The following is a 20,767-nucleotide window of genomic DNA, read 5'->3' on the forward strand; positions in this document are numbered from 1 at the left end:
GACATGGAAACCTGTGATGAGCCCTCATGTCTGCAGCTGATGGCCAGCAGGAGAGAAGGAAGGGGAACTTGTGCTGTCTGAGGATAACAGACGCTTTCCTCCCTATTGCTGCCAAGCCAATGCTTTTCATCGACATCCAATCTGTGCTAGAAATGCCTCAGAAAAAAGAAGCTCTGTGGTTCAGAGTGCTTTTGTGCACCGACCCAGCACGAAGGGGCCCCAGGCAGCAAGGAGGGCCTCCTTGGTGCAGACTCACTGTAACAAATTGTAATATAAAACAATATTTATGCTCTTATTTTTGTAGGTGGGGGTTTCCCCTGTCCTTCCCTCCCTCTGAAACTTGCCAAGTGAGAGATGAAGACAATAGCTCCTTTGTTACTCTGGCAAAGCAGAGAGGGAGGAAAGATTGTTTTTTCTTTTGCTGGAGGAGATACCAAAGAAGTGAAAAAAGCGTGTTTATATTCCCATAGGCTTTTGTGTAGCTGTGAGCATCTCAGAGGCAGGACTAGACTGGAGAATACATGAGGATGTAAAATCAGGGCCCTGCTTCAGCCCATCTGCTGTGCACAAAAAAGCACTGCTCAGTGTGTCAGCGAGTGCTTGCATGTACATGTGAAAGAAAGAGGGAGAAGAAATTGCAGAGAAATAGAGTGAGAGAAGAGCTGCTAATGTTTAGGGGGGGAAAAATGGAATTCTAGTATTTTCCTTTTTTTTTTTTTAGTGAGATCTAAACCCCAAAATCTATCTCAGAATTTGAATTGTATTTTCTTTTTTTTTTAAAGAGCAAGTGAAAATGTAGGAAAGAAAGAAACAACGAAAGAAATGAAGAGAGAAAATTGCAAATCTGAATACTTCATAACTGTTATTTCTGACAAAATGTACATACCTTTGAGCAAAAAAATAGCATCCCTATTAAAAACTAACATTATTCTCAACTACTCTGCACAGTACCAGACTCATTTTTTAATGACACCTTGTTATTATTATATATTACACTCATTACAGGAGAGCCCAGAGGTTCTCAAGCTTCTGTCACACTGAGTAAGTACAATATTTCAGAAAGATTAACCTCATCTAAAAGAACTGACAAGCTAACTAGGGATGAGAAGCAACAAGTAGACATGGGTACATTTCTCAAGCGTCCAACAGATCAGAGCAATCAGCAACCTGTAGGCAGAGGGGGGACATCTTTAAGACCAAAATAAATTCAGGATTGCCCTCTGTTAGACACATTCTCCCACTTCCTTGGTCATGTACACACATCCCTGCCTACTCCTCATCCTGGGCACCATGGAAGTCTGAGGATTTTCTTTTCCGCAGCCCCAGGTCAGTGGTGGCCCTGCACCTCTGTGCCTAGTGCATGTTAGAGGTCATCATCCCACGTGATGAGGAAGAAGAGCAGTAGGAGGTCTCGTCACAGTTTAAATAGGAATGAACCTTTGCTGTGTTGCCATGGGTAGAGAACCACTGCCAGCTACCTGGGAAGCAATACCATGTTTCTTGTTAACAGCAGAAAACTACAGTTGCATATGGAATCTGTACCATTACCCTCTATTCAGAAACAACTCTTTTACAGCAGGGAAGTTCTATTACTTTCAGCTCTGGGCTATTTGCGGGCAAATATCTGTTGAAAAACTTTTCACCACACGTAAAAAAAGTCTTAAAAATGTCTCCTCAAAATCTTCCATCTATATTAAACTATGCTAAGACTCTAAGACATGCTTCTGTGACTTTCCCAAGCATTTCTGGTGGCATAAAAGGAAACTTGAGAAAGACAATATGCACAAAAAAGTACATGGGGATTTAACTTTTTTTGCTTTAACAATGGCTTGGAGTCTTTGTGAACATTTTTTTATGGCATTTGTTTGAGATTTCCCATGGTTGGTGAAACACCCCCAGTAACAACTGCTCGGAGTCTCACTGACCAGAAACTTCAGCAGTCACAAATTTATGGCTTTTCTATTACCTACAGTCATAAACTGCCTTAAAAAGTCCTCTCTTTCCCTAACTACAAATTGAATTTCAATAAATGTATGTAATAGAACCACAGGAAGGCAGAAGGCAAAGTTGTGTGCAGCCTTAAAATTTTACACGCTGTTCACATTGCCTCAAAAGTTTTGATCAAATATTGGCCAGCCCTAATCTATCTAGGACTAGACAAAGCAAAACAGGGCTGCTGTAGTCAAATTAAAGGCATAAATTAGCAAGGTGCCCTTTACAGACAAGGATAGAACTACAGTAGACCAGTGACCTTCAAATTCCCTGGCTAGCAAGATATAGAGATCCTTGACCTAAACCAAGGTATCTTCAGAGCTGTCATAAATTGGGAGAAGGATCAATGTGAGCCTTGTACTAGACTGACACTGCTAGTACATTTCTAATTTCTGTATCATGAGGTTGTAGGACCTTGCCTCATGGCAACCTCTGTCTCTTCTACATGGAGAATTTACTGCTCTGAAGAAAAGACTATTCAGTGTCTATCTGCTCCTTTTTTGCCTCCAGGGTAGGGCAAAGCAACTCAAGGGAACAAGGCTTTTAGTGCCTACGCTGGAACATCATCACATTAGCTGTACTGCAGCAGTATCCATTAAACTCTGTAGCCTTACCTTAGGCAGCTACTCACCTTTGGAAGTTTACTATCATTCTCATTGTTATATGTATCCTGGTAATATCTGAATAACGGTATTACTTTAGCATTTTTTTTTTAAACACAGATTGGTCTAGAGTGTGTCTTCAGAAAGCTCTGTCAAAGTTGTTGCAGAAACTCCCTGAAGGCCTACTGTCAGGAATGGCCCTACTAATGTTTCTGACCCCGCGCTGACTAAGGGAATAATTTGAGTGTCCATCATCAGTACCTGTCCATAACACCACAGATCAGCTGTGGTACTACAGAAGTGTGGGCTCAGTGCTGTGCTACCATCTTGTTCTTCGTCCCACACACCTGCCGAGGGATTTCTAGCTGGGTTGTGAAATGATAGCACACACTAATATGTTTTAAAATAATGAATTTTTCCAGGCTTTGTGGATAGCCTGTGCAAAAAAAGAGGCTAAGATGATCTGAGAAGTTTGGGAACCAAAGAAGTTTAGCACCTAACTCGCACTGAGATCAGAACCAGCTCTGGTTAGGAATCCAGTGCAAGAACAGCCATGCACAAAAGTCCTGTGAAGGATCCCAGCTGTTATTTCATCATGATTCACCTCTGATACTACAGGGGAGATCACACTCCTGTCATGCATCAGATAAAAACTATACAAGCAATATCAGCAGACAGCAAAGCTTTCTCAACTTCTACGTATTTGCAGGATTTGCCTGTGCCAGAGGCAAAAGTAAAGCTTTCAGGACAAGCTCACAAACTATTTCTCCTGCTGAATACAAGGGTAAACCAGGATGGCTGAAATCACTCTTCCTGCCAAAAGCAAGCATGAACACAATTGCTGCTTGTGCCTGTAGCTGTGTTTGCAGGCAAGGCTCATTCACTTCACCATCTGCAACACCATGTCCATCTTGGACATGGGAAGCTGGCAGTGACTGGCATCAGAAGGGGCTTCCAACAGCTCCGACTCCTTCATTAACCATCATTTCTCTGACTTCCAGGGAGCAAGAATAATGATACCATTGTCATCTGGATCAATGTAAGGTGAGTCGCTACTGAAGGTAACATTTAGCACTTTAGTCCTAGCTTTTTAGTGGTGGTCATGAAATCATCAGTGTCAGCCTACAGTGCTAAAGTTGTCCAGCATTCCCATTTCAGAAAATGTGGTGTAGTTTTTTTTCAGACACCACGAATGAAGTTAAATGTGGACTTTTAAAGGCTGGCATTATATATAGCACTTCCAAAATGATTTATAGACAATAACCCAAGAAGTTCCCCATTGGATTTTGAAAGGATATAAAAAACAACACTTTCCCTTGATTCACACCTACTCCCAGTATTTCTTTAGACAGAGAAAGATAAATATGCTTGAGCTGTGAATGGCTAACTTGAATTTCTCAAATAATAGGAGCTCATGGATTAAAGGCAAAGGTCACAGATTTCATCCCTTCTGGCTGGATATCTGTTAATTCGTGGCTTTAAATTTCTTATATGTACAAGGCAGGGACATTAAATAACTTGTCAAGGAGGAGTAGATGCCACGAGTGAAGGCAGGGTGAAAACTCAAGAGCTCTTGCGTGGCAGGATGTCTTCCTAACATAACAAAAGATACTGACCTAGGATCATTACATTAATAAGATATGCCTGTTTCTGTGATCATAGAATTGTGTGGGTTGGAAGGGATCTTAAAGATCTCAAAGCAGAGTGATGACTATAAACATAAACAGAGGCTTACCTTGGAGAAATATATGGTTTAATACAACTGAAGCAGTATGAATAGAAAATGCAAGCATGTTAGTACAAAACTAAGTATCCTAGACAATGTCAGCACCACATCTGAAAGCAAAGATATGATACTCCAGGCAATGGTAGATTAGGAAAACCTTATAGGCAAAGAAGAGTTTGATCAGGCCAGGTTTGGACAGGGGATTTCCTGCTTAGTGTACGAGGTGACCAAAGCAAATCATATTGCATGACTGTACCCTGTAAAAGCCAGCCGTGCTGCCATACCATGAAGCACTGAGATGGAAATGTTTTGCTTGCTGCTAGTGGCATCTTCACTGCTTTGAGGCCTGAACACCACAGCAAGGCAGCTCAATTAGGCACCAAATGCATAGTAGAAAAGCTTGACAGAGGAGGAACCTGGAGGAAAGATATTCATTGACTCATTGTGTTTCTGTCGATGCTTGGGTTGCTCATGCCACGTCCTCTTTGGTGCTAATCCATGCTCTGGCCTAACCTTGGCAAGGAGGTCGGCAGGAAGGAGCTGTTTTCTTTAATAACAACAGCAGCTCTTGCCCCAGCTGCTTTTGAGGACCTATCCTTCACTAGCAGCACAAGCCTGCAGTGGCACAGGCCAAGTTACCAATGTGGCCATGGCTATTTGCTGCGTATCAGAGCCTGCTGTCCTGGGGAGCTGCTGTCTTCAGCAGTTCCTACTACCAGAATGGCAAACAGAAAGGCAAATGAGACTTGAACAATTTTTCAGCTAAAGGCTAGACTTCAGTGCATTGCAATTTAAATCTGAGTCATCTAGGACTGTAAGCAGCTGTTTGGTCTGATTTTTAAGAAGGAAAAAATAAGATTTGCAAATCCTTCATTGAGTATGGGTGGTTTTCAAAATAACCTATATGTCCAGAAATGCAATAACATCCCAACCTAGTCAGAACAGGCTTTGTAGTGAAATAAACTGCACTTTGATTACTTGCTGTTGATGAAAATACTACTTGGTTCAGTTGTAGCAAGGAGATGAAATCTCCAGCACATTCTTACCTTCTTTTGCAATTATTGCTGCTTCTGCCAGAGCAAAGCAATTAAATTCACAGTGCAGCATTCATGTGGCTGAGCACTGTCCCATTTTACAGAGGCTCTGGTGTAGTCTGCAAAGAGGAATTTCAGACTTCTTCCAGTCCACTCTGCATAGAATTTCCTTGGGTCCTCCTGGTTCTATAAAATTGGAATTATTTATCCCATCTTTGGTTTATTGCCTGTAGATCGATGAGGTTTGTGGCCCCAGTGTGCTTCTGAGCTGCAACTGTGTACTACATAAAATTATTATATCATTAAAGAAGAGCTGATAGATATAAGCCCTGTCAGCTGCATTGTTTACTCTGTTTTCCTAGAGTCGCTATGGATTCACAGTTGAGATTTACACATAGCTTGCCTTGTATTATCTATGGCTGCCTTAACTATCTGTCAGCAGAAATTCCGTGACCATGATGGGGGAGAAAAAGCCATAGCCTAGGATAGTAATACAACACATATCTCATAGTGGAAAGCAACAGTAGCTGTTGTGCAACAACTGATGACTAATCAAATTGGCTGTGTTGTGCATTCCTTAATACGATGCCACAGCCCCCACCTTCTGAGATGGACTATAAAACATCTATTTAAGATCATACCAAAAGTGGTTGTGCTTGCACCTTTTCTTGCTCTTGTTACTGCTAGTGTCACTAGAGGAGATTCATTTGATGCCATTGCTTGTGCTCATTACAATCTTTGTGACTAGAATATGGTACAGTATCAGAATTTTAATGCCTCGTATATTCTCTGAGAGATGATGGCAGTAAATGTTACTGCTTTGACCTTCTCTGCGTTTTATCATTGATTCGCTGGTCATCTCCATTTGTTCACCTCTATTTGTGCCCGTATACAAACTGAAGAGCCAGAGAAGAAAAAGTACGGTTACCAAACAGATAAGAATGTTTACAGAATTGACTGTCTCCTATTTGTAAGCATATTAAAAGTTTATAGGTTTTTATCATCTTCATTAAGCATTAGTATACTTTCTGCCTTTTCTTTGAGACTGGGACTGCCTTGAGCAGGTAGGATGGCAACGTGTGGATTCTTCTGTGTCTGAATAACACCACACATGAGGCCAGTAACTTGTGCTTCTGACAATACTTGGTATGGAGATTGAAAAGAAAAAAAAAAGAGCTGCTTGTTTGGTGCTATTTCCAAGACTTTAAAATAATTTCTTGGTAGATTTACTTTGAGTAACATGAATAGTAAGTTTAACGGTGATCAATTACCTCTCTCATGGTCATTTTTTTTCCTCAAGTTTTCTGTATAGCTGGCATCTTGTTATTGCACCAAGTCAATAGGATATGAAGAGTTCCTCAAATAGGAATATCCAGGTGAAGAAGAGTGTTATTCATACTGCCTAACTTCAGCCACTAAATACAGGGGGTCTATCTCAGCAGCCTAGATTGGATCACAGTATCCTTGACAATCAAGAGAAAGAACACATTTTAGGACTGGCTTGTTACAGATGTTTCCATAAGTTTTTCTTACAGTAAATGGGCAGGAGGATCTCTGTCAGAGCACGACCTATAACATCTTAATTGGGCTTTTTCTCTGGACCACTGTCTGGAAGAACCCTGGTCCACTGACGACAGAGGAAAAGCAACTACACTTGACCTGGACACTCCTGGGCAGAGAAAACAGGGTGTTCTCTGGTGCCTCTGCAGCCTCTGCAACTGTTGCTCATGACTCAAAGGTATATTTCTTTGACAGATTCACTGACTTGAGAGAGCTCACCTGATTTATCACAGATTGGGGTGTGGTGCTTTGAAAGTTCATTGCTTAGGCTTGTCCATAAAGAACCAGAAGTTTTCAGTGACAGAAACATTTATTTTTCACCTTTTTCCTTTCACAAACATGTACTTTTCAACAGGCAGATCATGAAATAAGGCCACATTTTCTCCTGCACTATGTTATGTTTTGCTACAGAGAAAAGATTACACAAGAGTGCCCATTACTCCATGAGGTCCCAATGCCTTCCAGCACTGTTATAAACCTGCCATTAACGGCCAACACTTTATTTTTTTAAAACATAAATTTATTCATGTAGCTTTGCGAAGGAAGTTTTACAGCTCTCCAGTATATTAAAAACATACCAGGAGTAAAACATGGTCCAATTTAACATCATCACCTAAGCCAGAGCTCCTCTACGAGCAGGCAAAGCAGGTAGCTGACCAGAACAGCAGCCTACTGGAAAGAAAACACTCATGACTGCTGCTGGTGGTTGACATGGTACAGGAGACACACTGACTGCTACTCTTCCTCCAGTGTCACTGAGAAGGGTTGTGGCTGGTGGTTGTTGTTAGGTCACCACCCCACCCTCCCAGCTGACTGACTATTATAGAAATCCCAGCTCCTTTCCTAACATGCCATGCCCCTTATTACTGCCTTCCTCTTTAAGAATGGGGTACGTCCAAGCCAGTCTGCAACTCCTGAGCTGTGAGATCACAATCACACACCTCTGAGAAGCCCTTGTAAACTCTGGCTGTAGCTTTAGAGAAAATATTTAGAGATGGAGTAGTAGGGCACCTGGAACAGAGGAGATCAGAGCATCCCAGCCACAAACACAAGGTGTGTTTGGCAACACAGATGCTCAAAAGGAGACTGCAGATTTTGCTGGTCTGATTCTCATCCCTGCAATCAGGTTTCTGCATCCAAGCAATGCAAGCTGTGGAGGTGGCTGAATGATAGCACATGTGAGCAAGGTGCATCTCAGAATCATTGGTGTGGTCTCCAGCATCCTGATGTCTTCCCAAAACACAGAGGAGCTCAGTGGAAATCTCAACAGGTGGCAAGAGCACAGAGTGACTTGCATCAAAAGTGTCAAACTACTGGGTCTTAAAGTAAACTGGAGAGAAAGTGACCAACATAAATGTTGAAAGAACACAAGTGATTACAACATGATTGCTAAGAAGGGATAATTACAGAAATTCCTCTCTAGAAGAGCAGCCATGAAACCAGAGATTCAGTGGCATATTGCTTGCTTGCATCCTATGCAGGTTGACCTGTGTGAGACAGATCCATAGAGAGGTTAAGAAGGACCCTGCAGCAGACTACTTCATATGAAGAATTGCCAGTTGTGGCATGTGTGGCTCTTGCCCTCTTCAGTGTGAAATGAAGGGTCCCCAGATAAGCTCTCCTGTTTCTCCAGTGTGAGGTATAAGACTAAAGAGCCCCCCTCCCCCCCCCCCCCCAAATAAAAAAAAAAAGACAGTGTCTCAGCTTTGGTAGTGGGTCATGGATAAAGGAAAAATCAAATATGAGGATGCCATTTTGATCTTCCTTACCTGGGAGGGATTGAGTTGATTTGGCTGTCAGTGAGTGATTCACCATAAAAGAATTAATTTGAATAACATGCAGAAAGATTATTTGAGAGCAACTGAAAGCCTGAAAAGCAAGGTCAAATTCTCTTTAGACATGTACTGATGATAAGCCACACCAGCTCTACTTGAAACAAACAGATTTATGCACCTGATGTAAATGAGATTAGACAGAACTGGCTGTCAACATAGTCAAATTTCAAGTTGATCAAAGAATAAAATCTTTCCTTGTGTATATTCAGAATTCTTCAGATGACTGTAGACAGATTTAGATGGAAACATTTTCCCTGAAGAACTCAGTAAGACCAAGTTTCTTTTCAGTGTTTTGTTGTTTGTTTTGTTTTTGTTTTTTAAATAAGGGGAATATAGATAACATGAAGGTGTCTTGAAATCATTAAACAGCTCCTCTGCAGCCTGCTGAGTTGTGTATCAATTTCAGCAACTACATTTTCAGTGACCAGTGATGTACAGTGGTACCAGTGTACCAGTAAATGTACTAAAATGCACCATGGCTATAGCATGGTTTGTTTTGGAAGAGCTAGGACACCGGATGAGCCAGAGGAAAACTTCACAGCAACTTTGGCTAGAATGGAAGCTATCAAAACCTTCTTTTTGCTCTACTCTGATATCATTTAAAGACAGTGACTCCTTTTATTTCAAATTAAAGACTGCAGCATTCTCATTAAATGTTGGCATTAACACTGGTAATCCAATGTGCTGCCATGGCTGGCAGTGCCAACACAAACTAATCATTTAATGCCTCTTTGGTCCTTCCAACTTTTCCTTTCGAATTTCAGTGAGCTGCTTGCAGATCCTGGCACCCCAGAGGTTTTGTTCAAACCCAGGTGAAAGCACAGCACAAGTGCATTCTGCCTGACGTAAGATGCTAGACAGTGTTCAAACTGCTTTCCTGTACTGGTTTGCCACTGTTCCCCAGTCCTGCTAAGGAGACTCATCTGTGGAAATGAGCAGATTATCTGCTTTTGAAATACAGCTGATGTTGTTTGTTAGGCAGAATCATGGATGATTGCCACATCTACCAGCTGTCTTGACAGCTAACACAGGTAGCAGTGGTTGTCTCAGAATGACCTAGTTGCCCTATTGAACTATAACAGGAATTTCTGCCAAGGCAAGAGTAAGATGAAGCAGTTCTGGATGTATAGACTGTAAGGTATCCAAATAGCATTACCAAAGGCTGGTTCCAAAACTTGTCACACTCCCTAACACAACCGTTTTATAAATGATGATCCAACACTGCAAAGCCTCTTCAGTCTTCTCCATTTTAGCAGTTTCACCCCACTGCAGTACTTCAAATTTCTTGATTAGCTGTTCTGGGGGACATTGTAGCAAGCAAACCAGGAAAAGAAGATTTGTTGAAGGATTTATTTACTGTACACACATGTACTTGCAAGACAGAAGCAGATACATGTACAGTTTTCCAGCACAACATAGATCTTGAGCATGGCCCATGCTTTTAGTTTGATCTCATCTGTTTGGTGAGTCAGAGATTTAGAGATCTCTTAAATTATGCTGTTACTTCTTTCTGCAGCTTTGTCTTCTGTCATGGACCTCAGCAGCCCTTGCTTTGATATGTATATTAACTTTATAATTGAGAGTTATTAAAAAAAAATCCAGGAACATCTTCAAGAACATAGAGCAGAAACAAGAACCTCAGTTTTCAGCCAAGTCCCAAGCTTCAGAGCCATTTTTTGCTTTCCTCCTCTCTTGAACACTTCTTGGCACAATTACTTATCCCCAAAAGAGATATTTAGGGAATTCTGGTATAATGCTAAGTTTGAAACCTGAAAAAAGTAAATCACATGGGCAGCGGGACAGGTTGTGGATTTGAATCTGCTCAAACAGAAAATGAACTCAGGCCTGCTATTTCCTGAGGCGTGCTCTAGCTCCTAACCCGAATACCCACAAGCTAAGTAATAATGTCCCAAAACCCATTTTTCCCTAAAAATGTGAGACCTGCATTTGAAACTGTGGAAGATTAAGATTCGCATTTGAGACATTATGGAAGATGCTCAGAGCTATTTTCCAGTCACCCTGTCTTTAACTGCTTACTTTAATGGAATCTTGAAGTGGTAGAACAGAGAAGTGAGCGTCCAAAGAGCTTGGTTTTAGACCACAATGCCCCTTTCAGGCAATTTGGAAAGAAGTTTAAATGCCTAAATTAAGTGACTATAACAAGTAACCTACTTAATATCCACTACCGTGGATATTACCTATAATAATATTCCATGGCATACCCTTGGGTTATATTCCTCCTTGCAGCTGCAGAGTTTCCTTTGCATGGAAAGAAGGTCATGTATTGTTTGGAGAGAGATCATATTCCCAATTCTTGCTCCAAAATTGAACCAAGATATGACTAAGACTAAGACTCAAACCTGGGAGCTAGGAGATTCTTTCCCCTGTTCTAGAAATGAAGTATTTGACTTTCATGTGTATTTATATTCATGGTTTAAATAGAAAGGGAGGCTGGTGTGAATACCTCATGAGAATTAGTCACACAAAGATTTCTGCTACAGACAGTGTATTTGCATTTTCCCATTTATTGGCTTCTGCCTTCTTCACTGCCTGAAACACTGTGATACCAAAATCATGATACGTGATTGATTTGGGTCAGTGGGGAGTGTGCTGGAAGGGAGACTGAGAGGGTGTTGTGGCTGCTGTGGGCTGTGCCTACGAGGCATGTTAGGTGTGTTATGGTGTGTGGGCACAACAGTTACTGCTCACAGCTGCATGCACAATGATGACCAGCCTTGGGCAGGTTTCAGTTCTTGTTCGTCCTTTCCTGGCAGATTTTTTTCTTTTCTTGTCAATTATGGCAAGATTTCCTTACCTTTGATAAAAAGAAAAGGGTGCTCTGCGTGTTTTTCAGCTGCTCTCAGGAGCAGGAAGAGAAAACTCTACATTCCAGCGAAGGGCATTGAGCCTTTCTGAGTAATTTCTTTACTTCATATCCTCCTCTGCAAGCTGCTCTTCTCCTGGGTGAGGAAAAAGATCCCTGCTTGAAAGCCATCAGGAAAGGTCTTTGAAAACTTGTGCAGTGTATTGATAATTTTCAGTAAAGAAAAAAAAAACCCACAAAAACATAAAAAGGTTTCGTGTCTGTACCTGACACTTCAAGAATTCAAAGACTCTCAGAAATGATGGCGAAAAGGACATCTGGAGGTTATCTAATCCAAATTCCTCCTTACAGCAGGACTGTTGCTTATACCAGATCAGGTCAGCTGTGACCATTGGTCTGCTTCTCCAACTCCCTGTAATATGCATTAGGCTCAAGTATAAGTTTAATCTTTTTTCCTTCTCCATGCCTTTAACGTTTTAATATATCCATCACCAGTGCTATTCCAAGTTTCCCCAGGCTTCTGCCACTCCTGTGCTCCTTCTGCAGATACCCTGTATGTTCTCTTGCACAATTTTTCCCATTATGGTCAGGGCTGCCTATGAACTGATGTCTTTGTTACTTAAAAGAAACCAGACACTGTAAGTGTATGCTAGAGCATATTCACCAAATCTTTAGTGCAAACTTTTTTGGACAGACATATATGACAGTAGGAAAGTTTATTCTCTTTTTCTGCGTTCTTCAATAAACACAGTTAAGCAAAATTGGTTATATCTTGCCCTGAACCTTGGAGGCTATGTACAAAAGACATTTCCTACTACATCTTAATTAGTTTATAGAGAACATGAAGACATGAATAATATATTAACCACCACCCAGACTGACCCCGCGTCGGGGAAATCACTGAGAATACAAACCTATACCTATTTATTTCTGAAACTAAATTTAAATAGAGCTGCATCTCTGCCTAATTGTCCAACTCATTTTCCCTTCCTGCAATGAAACAGATATTTCTCTGTGCATCAGATGGATGCCACTCATTGTAAAGATTACTTCACTGACCAAAGTTTGCAATTTGGTAATGGCAAATTACCAAATCTCTCTTCTCCTTTCTTCTTTTTTCAGTTCAGCATAACTGCTAAACCTGCTCCATTCCTCATATCAGCTCTACTATTCATCTGACTGCATGCTGAGCAAATTCAGCTCACTGATTTATTAGAAATTGAATTCCTTTAAAAAAAAAGGCAAGAAAAAAAAAGAAAGCACAGTTTTCTGATCATTCTTAAATTGAATGTGTTCGGTACAGGGGCAGAAGAGAGTGAGAGCCATGTCAGTAGAAGAGTGCATACACAGAGAGGCAAGTGGAAGGGAAAAATGGAAGCAAGGCAGTCCCAGTGGCTGGCAGAGGTGTTAAATTGGTTCAGCTGCTTTGTCTAATGGTATCACTCATAGGCAGCTCAGGAACAGCTTTTAACCCTCCAGTAGGCTTAGTACAATGTTACTAAATGCAGTTCCTTAATCTTCATTATAAATACAAAACAAAATTTGTTAATCTGAGTTAGCAAACCTATGTCAAAGAAACATTTTCTTTCCCTTCCCACCTCCCCCCTCCCATTACTGCTATGTGGTTCTGTCCTCAAAACTTCTTCATAGCTCTCTTAGGGAGAATAAATTGTTTCCTCTGGATATACCTGTGAGGAAAAATTTCTTTTCAGAAAAGAGGTAAGGTGTTGGAAAAGGCTGTCCAGGGAGGTAGTGGAGTCACTGTTCCTGGAAGTGTTCAAGAAACATGTAGATATGGCACTGAGGAACATGGTCTATACGGAGTACAGGCATGGGTTGATGGATGGAGTGGGTGATCTTACTGATCTTTGTAATCTTAAAGATTCTATGATTCTGTGTCTATCTCAGAAGGAGACTCTGGATCCTATGAGGTTACTGCTAGTCTCAGTATCAAAGCATTTCACAGTTCTGCCAAGGGGTAGAAGGAGTTCCAAGCAAAGTGGAAGATATTTCAAGCTTTTTCTTTTAATCTTCAAATTAAATGTGGAAACATTTTTCATGAGCTTTCTTCAAGAAACAATAACATGCTTGGAGACCTCTTTTGGGAAGCATCCCTCTTGGTGCTGTAACAGAGACAGCATTAGGCTGCTGGCTGCACACACAGAGCATGAGCTATGGGCTAGTTTTGTGTGTCACAGCAGTATGCTATGTAGAAATACCCAAGCTAATTCTGGGTGTAGATATTTTGGTCTTCTTTGTCTAAGATAACTCAGTAATAACAAAGATACACTGCTTCCAGTATTCTAGTAAATTTATTCAAATATGTATGACATTGTTGATATGTTATTGTGACAAATGAATACTGCTGTCTCATTTGGATAAATAAATCACAGAATCACAGAATCACCCGGGTTGGAAGGGACCCCAAGGATCATGTAGTTCCAACCACCCTGCCTAGCAGGGCCACCAAACATACACATTCAGATCAGGTTGCCCAGGACCCCGTCCAGCCTGGCCTTAAACACATCCAAGGACGGGGCATCCACAACCTCCCTGGGCAGCCTGTTCCAGGGCCTAACCACTCTCCTAGTAAAGAACTTCCCCCTAACATCCAACCTAAATCTTCCCTCCTTCAACTTAAAACCATTTCCCCTAGTCCTGCTGTTGTCAGCCCTTTTGAAGAGTTTACTCCCCTCCTGGGTGTAGGTTCCCTTCAGGTATTGATAGGCTGCAATGAGGTCACCCCGCAGCCTTCTCTTCTCCAGGCTAATAATACTATTATAAATAAATAAATAAATAAATAAATAAATAAATACTCAATCTGATAAGCAAGAATGACAAAAGTGCTTTTCTCTCTTGGGAATGGAAACATTTTCATTACATCTTTTTGCCAGCATTCTGGGCGTAGGAACCAAGAATTCACTGCAGACAAGGATTTCTGAGAAAAGCCATGTATAAAATTCTCATTGAATAAACTCACAAGCCATGTCCAAAGAAAGAGAAGGAAAATAGGGTGAAAGATGATCACTTAGACATTTATGGAATTACAAGTATTCTCAGAGGTTCTTCAATACTCCCATGCCTTGCTGAAGGACTTTCAACTTCATTAATGACAGTCTCCTTCTCTGGAGACATTGAAGACCCACCTGGATGCCTACCTCTGCAGCCTGGTCTAGGGAGCCTGCTTTGCAGGGGGTTGGACTAGATGATCTCCAGAGGTCCCTTCCAACCCCTACAGTTCTGTGATTCTGTGATTTCTGCAAAAGCATGCAAAGTATTTCTTCTTATCTGGTCCCAAACCACACATCTGCATGAGTGCTTCTAGGTAAAATGAAACAACAGAAACAACAACATTCTTTTCTTTTGATTTGAGATATTTGTTTTGTCTGTTGCATGATAGCCCAAATGTGGGTATAAACAATTATGTACCACTTAGCATGCACAGCTGTGTTTATATTAGCAGACAAGCCATTCCCCCGTTCTCTGCTTATTGCATGTAGTGTATCTATGAATTTAGTTCCCAGGAGAACTGAGCTGTGAATTTCAAAAACTGAAATAAAAAACTGAAGTGTTAGGAGCAGACTGGCCACCTCTCAGCACAGAAAGCTCATCCTCTTTGAGTGAGTTTGGATTTGCTTTTGGGTACTGTATTAGTGAATGGCTTCAGAAGTCAGAGATCAGAGGTGACTGATCATGTATGAAAACACTGAAATAAACTGAATTTGCTGATCCTGAAACTCGAACACTTGATAATTGGTGAGATGCTCTCATAAGCCAGGGAAGAGAAACTGATGAACCTACAGGAGCAGCTGCGATGAGGCAACATGCCTCAGCTTTCCAAAGTAAGGTTCTCTCAGCAACCCTATCTTAAAGAATCCCCAGGCCAATTATGGAGACTTGCACTGGAGAAATTTTAATTTTAAACTACTAAAAATAAGCCAGGGGCAACACTTTTTGTAGATATCGCCCAAAATATAAAATGCAGGTGTGCTTATTAAATTGTAGCTGTGTGTATATAGATCAGGTGAAAACGTCAACTAGATATTTATTGAAGAAAGCCTAAAATAGCAGATATAGCTTATCACATATTCAGAATTATCTGTACAAGATGTGTGAGAGAGTGCTGTGATTATCTGACACTGAAGAAGTGCAGCACTTTCTATGCACAAAACATTGATGTTGCAGCTTTTTTGACAGAAGGAAATGCTGAAGTGTTTCACACAGAAAGTTTCCCAATGCCCTCCACAGTGAATGGACCTGAATGGCTCATGAAACAGCTTATTTGACCCAGATATCTTAAGGAGAGATCTGAGAAGGTAGGGGAAATTTCCCTCAAAAGTATCCTTCCTGTTAACCATGAAAGAGGCTTGCACAATCAGCCTAGCCTAAGTGTCTAATTGCCAGTAAACCAATGTTCATCAAAGTCCATGAGCTTTTTAAAAATCAATAAACATTAAATTCTTACAACTTCCATCTCACTAAGAAATATGATAGACTTGGTCTACAGCTACATCCCTTTGCCACTGCATTGAGGACAAACCCTTCATTTAATATATACCATATTCTTGTCTCAGCAAGTTCCTTCTAAAATATGATTCAATAACATACTGGAAATTGATAGAAATCAGCCTAGAACCAAAACCAAAATAAAAATAAACAAAACAAACCAAGAACAACAACAAAAATCTGACAAAAGCAGTGAAGGAGACAATTTTGATGATAAGTATAATTCAGATTTTCTAAGGCTAGCTGAAAAAGTCTGTCAAGACTTGAAATTAAGATCCTTTCTTTTTCTCGAAAGAGCAGACTTTCCCACACAAAATATATATTGTCCTTTGGAAAACTGAGAGCCTAAAAATGAAAGCATGGAATGAAGAGTTGGCCAAGAATCCAGTATTTCAGGGTACGTGTTATTGCTCTTCCTTAGTGGTGCTGCAGAACAAATGCCTTGTGTCTTTATCCTTGTCCATTTCCAGGCTATCCAGGTACACATTACATTTCCCAAAATGTGCCTTCGGCCATACAATCTTTCTTGAACCATTTTCCTCTCCAAAATGAGATACTGTGGGAAATACTGCCTAGCTCAAAGAAAAAAGAAAAAAAAAAGGCACAGTTCACATAAATAATCTCTGCAATGTTTAACAATGGATTTTCTCTCAGCTGAAATATTTGAGATAATATTTTCTTTGAAAAGTCAAGATTTCTTATTTGACATATAAAGCCATTTTCCCACCACCAGCAACTTTTATCCTGTTCCCACACTGCCATTTTATTCCAACTTTATCATTTCTAGGTGCCAACTTTACTATTTTGCTTTTGCTATAAATGATGACTTCTCAAGGACCTGTCTCGGGGAACCATGTGTGTACGTCAGCATTTTGGCTTTGATGTATGAAAAGGGAAGTTTCCAAATTGGGTATTATTGGAGGAAAACATGAAATCAAATCTGATTGTAACTTAGCCTGAGAGACAAGAGATGAAGTTTGATAAAACTCTAGAAATCGATGGAAGAATGCTGGGTTATTATGTATTTCCGCAGTTTCTTCAATGACATATTTGACCATAGGCAACATTTCATTATTAGCCTAAGGTCGTTAAGAAATAATTTTATCAGTGCAAACCAAGAAGTTACCTACATGAATAATGATCCATTGCTGAGCTACTGGACAAGAGAAGTCAAATCCTGTGGTGTCTATATTACTAATGTGTATAACATTCCCTTTTTAGAAGAGAAACTTCTCAGATTGTTGGGTGATTTATGACATCTGCTAGAAGTACTTTTCTAATTAGTAACTAAATTTAGACTGCAGTGCTTCAGAGTCTCTGCAGCATGCCTGCTGCATGAAAATATCCCCTCAAAAAATGGCTTTGTCTCATGCCCATTTGTGCTGTGATTATCAAGAATAAAACTTTTCTGGCAGGTGTTTTTGTTTCATGACAAAGAGTTGATAGCCTTGCGAACTGGAGTATTTTTTTACAGTCACATAACTCACGCAAATCTACACTGCAGGATGACTTTGTGGCTGTGCACATGCAGAAGAAATGCAGGTGGACTCTCATGATGCCCTTCCTTCACCAATTCTGCAATTAAATCACATGCTGTTGAGAACTAGGAATACACTGAAACTATCAGACCCACCTGCGAGGCTGTTGGTAGCGTGCTCTGCAATCAGCACCTCAGATAGTATCAGGGATCTGGAACAACACATATTAAATATGACATTTGAAAGTAATACAACCCATTATGGCAGACAGTGCTGGCTTTGAAAGGGGCTTGACAGGTAATAATGTGATCAAAGTTGCTTTGATATGGATCATTTCAGCTTACACAGCTGACTTCTTTTATAGACGCAGAGGTGATGAGAATAGTGGTCTCTTTTGTGTCTTCCTGAGGGACGGATCAACAAACAGCAGTAGATCATGCAAGTGACACAGTGATGCAGCATTTCCATTTTTCTGTATACTTCACTCAAACTGGATGAAAGAACAAATATTTGCAAAATAAGTGTAACTGAATGTCCTTTTCTTTCTTCCAGTCACTGATATCTTTCCTAAAAAATGGCAAGAGTATGAGTATCAGTAACCTTCCAGCAGATTAATTGCCAGCATGTTTTGCTCTTGCTGCCAGGGAAATGTGTGCTATTCTGTATTCCTACAGCACAGGTGAGCTCAACTAGAAAGGGATGGGATTTTTAAATCAGTAAGAAATAATTTGAATGTATTATGAAGAAATAATGAATGTATTATGTTTTCAGTGTTTTTGTGAAGAAATCATAACAGTTATCTTCCCTGCCATCTGCACAGGGTGGTCATAAGTCAAATCTATTCTACAAATGTTTCTTACAAAAGACGTAACAAAATGATGAGCTGAATTGGACTGACAAAGATGTTTAAAACACAGTTGAAATTTTTAATCTTGATGAAAAACCAAACCATTTTCTACTACACAGAGACAATGCCTGATGTGCTACCAATGTTAAATAACTTATAATTCTTTAGCGACTTCCATCACTCAGTACTAGACATTTGTGGATTAAACTGTGCATTTGAAATCTTGTTGTCCACTGTGGGAATTACCAGGCAATGGGGTATGGCAGCAGCATCAGACCAGATTCCCTGAGTGCTTTGGAAAATCTCTGAAACAATATGAGGCATTCCAAATGTTAACTAGAATTTCATTTTATTTTCGTGACTTTTAGTGTGTTGTTCCAATAGATACAAGAAATAATTGGTAATGATATTGGTAAAAACTGCTGTTCGGGTGAAGACTGTGCAGGCTAGCAGGTTATCTCTGGGCCCATCACCAGGATGCTGAAGCTATCCCAGAGGCAGGGGAAGGAGCAGAGAATGAGATAAGCCACTGCAGGATTCAGAGAGCTAGATTGAAGGGCTCTTGGCTGCTGCCAGACTGTTCAGATCCCAGACTCTGTGAACATCCCCACTGCCAAAATACTCCACAGAGGAAACCAGGGTTGTGAGAGAGGCCTCGAAGGGCAGGAAGCCAGAAATAAAAATTTTACAGTTGATTCTTGGCTCGACTTCTGTGTCCTTGCTTCTTTTCAGAGTGAACTTGGGGCAGGCCTACTTTTAGGGGAAGAATAGCTGGTTTAATATGAACTTGGCTGGCAGAGACCTAGACCTCTAAGTGTAACAGATCATTCTGCGAAATTGTATTCAGCCACCCAACTATTTTCCATGATGTATTTCTTTCTTTCTTTTTATTTTTTTTCTTTCTCTTCTATGAAGAAACAAAGATTAAAATTATTTGTCTCCAGTAACTTTTTGTCTTTCTCTACTCTCTGTATCTCTAGAAAGTATACAGATAAGAGAAGATCAGATATGTCCTTTTGGGTTCTCTTTGGTCTGTTTTCTAAGATACGGCTGTATGAAGCAAGATGAATCAAAGTGAGCAGAAGGTGAATAAGGAGTCGCTTTCTATCTGAATACCATCCAGAAAAGGTCAGAGCAGCCTTCTGAATGACTGTGTCATCATCAAACACAGTGCTGTTCCCCACCTCACTTCAGATGTTCAGTGACCTTTTACTGTTTGACTCTCACACTTTCTCTCCCAAATGTTTCCCAGGCCTGCAAGTTTGCTGCAGTCTGGGCAAAGCTGCTTTCATTTAGCCTGTGCACTGTTCTGCCTTTGTTCCATTTCTCTGGAAGATCCTTACCTTCTCTTTGGTCCTTTTCTCCCCTCTCCACATTACTTGAGCATTGCAGCTTCCCCCCCAGAATTTCACCAATCTTCAGCTCTTCAGATTTCAGTAACTGCTGTTAGTTGCAGTCTGCAACCCAGTCCTCCTTCAGCCTTGAGCTGTAAGGAGTATCCTGAGGACGCAGTTCTTCTGTCAGGAAGGAGATGTGTATTTATCTGTAACTAGAAGCAATGTGACAAGCTCCTGAGGCTCTCTTGTCAGAGGGCCAAAGCTGTGGATAGTCAAGGTTCAACTTCACTTTCTAATGGTATGACTAATTTGATGTCAGCAATGAATGGGAAAGGCCATGCATGGAAACTGCAAGCTATCTTATCCATTAACTTCAGAAATGTCCATTTTCTATTCAAAATGAGAGATTAATTACAAAAATGTGTGTAGATACAGCTGAATACACTCAAATCTTGTGCACACGCTTGTTAGGTATGTGATTCCCTGTTTCCACAAACCCCAAAGGAAGTTCATTTAAGTTTTTTCCCTGCTTCAGGTGGAAAGGAGGAATATTAATCAGTCTCTTCTCCCTGCTTAGGATCCCTTAATGACAGGAAAGAATGACAATGTCAGTTTAATATTTAGCCAGTGCAGGACTGCAGCATGTGCAGCAGCATCCTGGAAGGACGTTGATTCTCAGTGGAAAGTAACAGCCTGAAAGCCAGGACTGGACAGTTGTGCATGAGAACACTCACAATACTAATGTAAGAGTTACTTCATATTGGCTCTTACACATTACTGCAAGTGGCTGATCAAAAACCAAGCATGTGGAGAAGAACTGTGAGTATGCTGACTACCAGGACAGAAGGTTGAGTTGTCCCCTTCTTTAGTAAAGTGAAAAAACTGGTACACAAAACAGTCACAGAGACTGTTACGGGACAACAATCCCTAGCTTCCTAACTGCAATATTCAGAGGTAAATGTTAAGTCATGAAATCAGTTATACTGAAAAATAGAATGTTGAGGAGCTGTTCTGCACCCCAACATT

The 20,767-nt window shown here is 40.6% G+C and overlaps 1 long non-coding RNA gene across 1 annotated transcript; it reads right to left on the reverse strand.

Annotated features, from left to right (window-relative positions):
- Positions 1-14,410: 14,410 nt before the first annotated feature.
- Positions 14,411-20,320, reverse strand: LOC125688054 (uncharacterized). The gene is made up of 3 exons (XR_007374580.1): positions 19,748-20,320; positions 17,713-17,768; positions 14,411-16,651 (listed from the first exon to the last, which is right to left on the reverse strand). It is a non-coding gene; the product is annotated as an uncharacterized LOC125688054 (long non-coding RNA).
- Between the last annotated feature and the right edge of the window lie 447 nt (positions 20,321-20,767).

This window comes from Lagopus muta, chromosome 1, assembly GCF_023343835.1.
Source record: "Lagopus muta isolate bLagMut1 chromosome 1, bLagMut1 primary, whole genome shotgun sequence".
NCBI classification, from domain to species: domain Eukaryota; kingdom Metazoa; phylum Chordata; class Aves; order Galliformes; family Phasianidae; genus Lagopus; species Lagopus muta.